Here is a 6,926-nt window from a genome sequence, read left to right as displayed (position 1 = left end):
AAAAAAATAAAAGTTCTTAATGATATTTAGTGTTGTACACATTTTCTCCTATTGAGGGGAAAATCATAATTGTACAATGAATAGACCCAAAACATGCTAAATTCTGTTTTAAAGTCAAATTTTGAAGCAACAGATGTCGTATTTGTTTTCAATGGCTCAAACATGGCAGGTTACAGTGGTAAGTATCACCAGCAATCTCCATTCCTCCACAGCTGCTTATCTCATCAATATTTACATGGTGTGGTATGCGCATTATCTGTACTTCATATTTATCAGGATAATGGTAGCGATGCCAGTTTACCCACTTGACTGGTTTTTTCACTCACTGTAATAAGCTCAGAATCAATGATGTAACGGATCAGAAATACTTGCAAAGTTTGCAGGCAATGACTGAAGATATGTTCTGCGAAAAGTCAAAAAGTTGAATCTATATATAGGTGAAATATGTGGAGGGGGAAAGGCTTACATTGTCCTATCCGGATACGAGTATCCCAGAGGATTGCCATTGGTCACAATTTAGCGCATTACATTAACTGCCAATGGATAGCTGACTATCTCATATTTGACGAACAAGTCCATAAGAAATGGGCCTCAAATGAGTTTCAGCCCTCTACAAAATATCCATCATTTGGATGCTGTACATGCTTTCTGTTATAGTTTAAAAAGTAATATTGCATGAAAAACCTTGCAAATATTAGGACTTGAGTGAAATAAGTTGATCTACTTTAATGAAACATGTCAGACTCTAGATCTTTTGTGTACATCCTATGTGAGACCTTGATTCACTGTATTGTAGAGTATTCACTGAGCAATGTGGAATCTTGAGGGCAGCAGACAGTTCACAACCTGTAACAGGACAATTACCCCCCCCCCCCCCCCCCCCCACACACACACACACACACACCAAAATACCAGTGATAAGATTAGGCTAACGATTTGGTTCAGGATTAAGATAGGGTTAGAGTTGGGGGTCAGGGGAAGCGTTTGGGGTAATTATCCAGGGGAATTGTCCTAGAACCCTCTCAACCCTGTCACCAGTTGCCTTGATCGACCCGAGAGCTGTCTCGAAGAACATCATATCAAGGAGCTTCAAAACGAAGCTCCTTGATCATATGTTATGTATAATGTACTTAAGCAGTGATCTCGCCAAGAAGGGAGGATTATGTACAGCATGGAGAAGCTTTACCCAAGTTTCTTTCAATATATGGAAAGTTTAAAAGGAAATTTTTATTTTAATGTTCTTCTCAGAAAAAGTGTATCTTGTGCTGGTGAGTGCCTTGTACATACAATTACATGAATCTGGGAATTGAGGTTTCGAAACTGAGGTAGAATGAATTTAAAGGGACTGTACAGTACTGGTTGAGGTAGGGATTCAGGTTTTGAACATTCCTAAGTGAGATAATGAAAAGCCTCTTATGAAATATGAAAAAGCATGTAATTTTAAGAAGGATTCAACGCTTATTTGATGAAAATTGGTTTTCAAATGGCTGAGATATCCAAAAAAGTGCTAATAATAAAAGGCGACATGCCACAACTTTATTAGGATCTCTTTGTTTCACCTTGTTTTTGGATATCTCCGCCATTTCAAAACCGATTTTCATCGAATAAACTTTTGATACCCCTTAGAACTGCATGCTCTTTGACATCTCAGAGTGGTTTCTGAATATCTCGCAAAACGTTAAAAGCTAAATCTTCACCTCGACCAGAACTGTACACACCCTTTAATGAGACAGCTTTTTCATTTTGTTTGTAGAATAAGGAAAGTGAATGGCATATCTTTGTTATTCCAGATACAGTATGCGTTATTTGAAAGGCATAAGGAAGCATTCAGGTTTACCGGAAATATCAACATAAATTCCATCTAAATCGTGCATGTGAGGACAATATGTATGCAGATTTCCCATTTGAAGTGAAAACTAAAAATGTGCTTGCTACCAAAGGGATGATATTCATACATATTGCCACTGACATTGCAACTCAAATATGCCATTGTGCATCTGCTATGACAATAGGGAAAGTTTATGAGGATCCCATGCCCTGATCGATGAACTTTGTACCCCAGCTGGTGACTGCAGCGATGCTAGCCACAGGAACTGCTATATCATAGCTTGACATGTGCACGGCATATGAATGAATAGTGGTGCAGTGCAGTTGGTATTATTCCTGTTTCACACACCAGTCATGTACTGTTATATTGTCAGTATGATCACATGTGTCTAGATGCAAGTGGTGATATGGGAGAAGGCCAGAAGGGTGACATTTTCTTTTCTGCATAGTTGTTATTCTTCACTCAGGCTTATTGTGCCTTCGTGTCAGTGGTGAGATTATGCTTCCTGTGAAGTGCATAATTTAGGTAAATGTCATGTGGATTCACTACTGTGCATCTGAATTCTTTGTTCCTGTTTGTTGCAATCAACTGAATTTTGATGATCAATGCAATCAGCCATACAAATAAAAGTAGGAGGCATATGTTTATTATTGTTATGTGACCTAATCTGAAATACTCAGCTCATTTAAATGGGTTCTCTATCATACACTTTCATAATTATAGTTTTGATTGTACCAAAGCTTCGTAAAAATGAATTCAATCTAATTTTAATTAAAAAGATAATTAATCTAGCTGCCAGTGAGGGAGTTGTATTCATGTGCATGTGTCCTACTTCAGGCAAATATAAAAAAAAGAAGGAAGGAAGAAAGAAAGAAAGAATAAACAGTAAACTAACCAAAACAGGGCTCATCTCTGCATGGCCCCAGTCAACAGATCTTTTGCATTCGTAGATCTCCTGAAATTGCCCCTAGCATTTCAACCCTTTGTCATTACAGTATAAGGAGGTTTATGTGACCTCAAAATGTCTGCACATTCTGTAAGTGTTCATAGAAAGTGTGGATTAGGGCCTCAGGGTCGTTCACTTATTTGAGCAAGCAGAATCTGCAAAGAAGCAGCAAGGCCAATTCACTTTCAGTATTACTAGTATCCCGGGGTCTTACATGGTGCATGGTAGCAGCCGACATGCAGCCAAAATTGTGTGATTGCAACTTTGGACTACTCCATGCATGCACGTAACGTGGTATGAATAATGTATTCATATGCAAATTAGCGACCTCTCCCCCTGCCCCTCCTCCTCAGCTCCCCTCGTCTAACGACACAGGTGAAGAGAGTCGCGCGCAGGGTGAACATCGCACGATCATCCCGTTGGTTTGGCTCAGTGTACAATGTGCATTCGCACGCGTACGCACGCTAGTTAAATCCAAGGCGGTACAACTGTACTAGTAAATCTAGGTAGGTACTGTAGCCGTACAACGCGCCCCGCTCGCGCTTACTCTCGATTTTACACGTAAGTGGGCGTAGTACGCCATGGAGCCCAGAAGCGGCCATTTCAGGAAGCAAACAGCAAGATTATGGAGAGCGTATACTAACTACATACGTGACCCTATATTGGACTTAATTCTGCCTCTCATATCCTCCGTCTTACGGGTGCAAACAGCCCTACCGATGTATTTAGGACCTCACAGAATCATTCTAAAGCAATAATTTTGCCTAAGAATGAAATATAATTGCAGAAATTCCATTTAAAATGCAACATGAATTCCCTCTATTTTTCAATTGTACTCCCTCAAAGTCCATGCATTTGCGTGCTTCAAGCATCCTTTCTCTACGTCTCCTTCTTCTCCCGCTCCCTCCCTCCCTCTCTCTTCCTCTCTTTTGCTCCTGCTCTGTTGGGCGTATATCACACCAGGCCGGGAGGGGGGGGGGGGGGGGGGGGGGACGTGTCCCCTGTATTTTGTTTAATAATTCCCTGAAATTTCAAACTGATAGTATTCTTTTTTATCATTATTAATAAAGTTTGTGTGTGCAAATATGTTCAAAAGATTACAAATTATTCATTAAAAATTCTTGAATATTCCACCAAAGATGTGCATCACATCATTGAATTTAATGCATAGGCTCCCTCATCATCACGTTTTGTTCTTTTTTGGGGGATAAATTTTGGCGAGCGCAGCGAGCGAACCGAACATTTTTGTATTCAGCTTCCATGGAATTCTTGTCATTTTTTGGTTACTAAATCTTACAATTCTAATCATGATGAAATACAGTGACGGCCTTATAGATAACGATTTATACCAACAAACTGAGGACTTGGAAAAATACTCTAAGTTAGTACACGCGAGTGAATGGAAATTTGTATATTTCCGTGTCATATTTGCGAGTTAGCACAGCGCGAGCGAGCCGAAAATGTGTGTATTTCAGCTTACAAAACATGGAATTATTGTCATTTTTTTTTTTTGTTGCTTATGTGGGAAGCTTCTGTCCGTGTGAACGGACGGTGATTTGAAACTTAATTGCAAATAAGTGGTCGTGTTTCAAATTAAGCAACTCGGCGCATGTAAAAAGGTCTTTATAAATTTCGCAACGGGGACGTTCAGAGGAAAAAAAAAGAAGAAGAAATTTTTTGAGCATGTGCAAAATCGCTTATTAAAAAGCGATCGTCGAAGCGTCGTCGTCGTGAGTTTTCTCATCGCGTTCTGATGGGTTATCGCTGCGAGCTACAGTACTCACGATGCACCGATTATAATAATAGGAGCTCCATTTTATTTTGTGTAAGTTTTGTATGACGCCGGAGAGGAGAACGTCCAACGCAATCGTCGTCTCGAACGGTCCGCGTCGCAAATTTAAAGTTCTCTCATGAAAGGGAGGAAGGTGGTCACTTCATTAATTATATAGGGTCAAGTAAAATACGCCCTCCACCTCCCTAGCTGTCTATTTTCTCTTTTCTGTATGTCACCCTTTCCGCTACTCTTCTATCACCCCTTGTCTTCCACGATGTTGTTGTTGTTGTTATTTGAGTTTATTTGGCGTTTATCATTCCTCAAGGAATATTTACACCAAATCAATATTCATAAAATCACTTTAAATTTGTCAAATTATACCCTAAATTATTTTCATTTTTTAAATAAATAATTCAAAATAATACATTATATCAAAATGAAATCTCCCTCACTGGCCTCGGTTCGAGCTGCCCAATCGACGATCGTATTTTCTGGCCAGCCCGGCTCGGTACCTTGAGCAGACTTCTCAGCAAGGAGGGGCCGTGATTGGCTGTCCGCCTGCCTAGGCCACTCCAATACACGAGAGGGGCTCGACCGATGCTCGTGATTAATCGGGAGTTTTCAACGCGAATTTTATCACAGATTTACATTAATTAAAAAACAAAACAACGCTAAGATATAAAGCAAACATCTGGGCTGTGCAATGTGCAGAATGATTAAATCAAACATATACTAATACTTAATATCTAACAAAATTTTGTGTTAGAGTGAATCTTCTTGTCCTCTGGACATACTGAACGAAAGCACGCATATGCTTTAAGTTAGTACTTCCTACAAACTGCAAAATATGGCGCACATCAGTGGTATCTATTTCTGCTAATAACATACTTCTTTCTATACTTTGGACATTCACATAAAAAATGGGTGATTGTTTCAAACATTTGTGGACAGTTCGGACAAATTCCATTTTCATGCATATTCAATCTAAACAAACTAAACAATTTAAACAAATTTAAACAAACTAAACGATGTCCCTGCCAACATAGCCTTTTGTCAAGGCCCTTCCGCTGTAATGGGCGAGCGAAGCGAGCCTAGCCGAGCAACCCCACTCAGTTGGGCTCTCTTCACCATACAGCGAGAGGGCCTTGACAAAAGGCTATACTGCCAACTAGGCTAATATCAACCTAACACCCTAGGCCGATATGACAACTTGTAAGCAGTGGCGTATCTAGGGAAAACAGCGCTCGGGGCAAGAGCAAAAATTGCGCCCCTTGAATTTCAGAAAAAGTATTCAATCCCAACCCCATACCGGTAGGGACTTTACAAAAAAAGAAAAGAAAAGAAAAAGGTTCATTATATGCTTTTTCAAGCACTTAAAATGGGTCTTTTGAGGATGATTAAATGTAATAAATTTTGATAAATTTTGGCGAGCGAGCGTAGCGAGCGAGCCGAAAATGTTTGTATTTCAGCTGACAAAACATGGAATTCTTGTCATTTTTTTTGTTATTGAATCTTACAATATTCTAATCAAGATATAGTGACGGCCCTATATATATAGATAACGATTTATACCAACAAGAGGACTTGAAAAAATACTCTAAATTAGTACGCGCGAGTGAGCCGAAATGTGTATATTTCCGCGTCATCATTACGTTTTGTTTTTATCTTGTTTGATTTGGTTTTTTGCCCCCCCCCCCCTTTGTTCGAAACCGTTGGCGCCCTCTTTTGATCCAATCGGCGATCGCTGCAGAACGGAAGAAATTGCAGCTGCTGCTCCGTGTAACATTTTGCCTGCTAAATAGAAAATGACATGTGTGAACACAATAGACATTGTCATTTTGTCCGCGTCATCATCACGTTTTGTTCTTTTTTTAAAAATAAATTTTGGCGATCGCAGCGAGCGAGCCGAAAATTTTGTATTCAGCTTTCATGGAATTCTTGTCATTTTTTTGGTTACTAAATCTTACAATTCTATAATCATGATGAAATAATATAGTGACGGCCTTTGTAGATAACGATTTATACCAACAAACTGAGGACTTGGAAAAATACTCTAAATTAGTATACGCGCAAGTGAATTTTTGTATTCAGCTTCCATGGAATTCTTGTCATTTTTGGTTACTAAATCTTACAATTCTAATCATGATGAAATATCGTGACGGCCTTATAGATAACGATTTATACCAACAAACTGAGGACTTGGAAAAAAATTAATGCTCTAAATTAGTACGCGCGAGTGAATTTTTGTATTCAGCTTCCATGGAATTCTTGTCATTTTTTGGTTACTAAATCTTACAATTCTAATCATGCTGAAATATCGTGACGGCCTTATAGATAACGATTTATACCAACAAACTGAGGACTTGGAAAAATACTCT

The sequence above is a fragment of the Diadema antillarum genome, unplaced genomic scaffold (genome assembly GCF_040938485.1).
Source record: "Diadema antillarum isolate AM-2024a unplaced genomic scaffold, OU_Dant_1.0 seq00000137_RagTag, whole genome shotgun sequence".
Classification (NCBI taxonomy): Eukaryota; Metazoa; Echinodermata; class Echinoidea; order Diadematoida; family Diadematidae; genus Diadema; species Diadema antillarum.
This window is presented reverse-complemented; position numbering follows the sequence as displayed.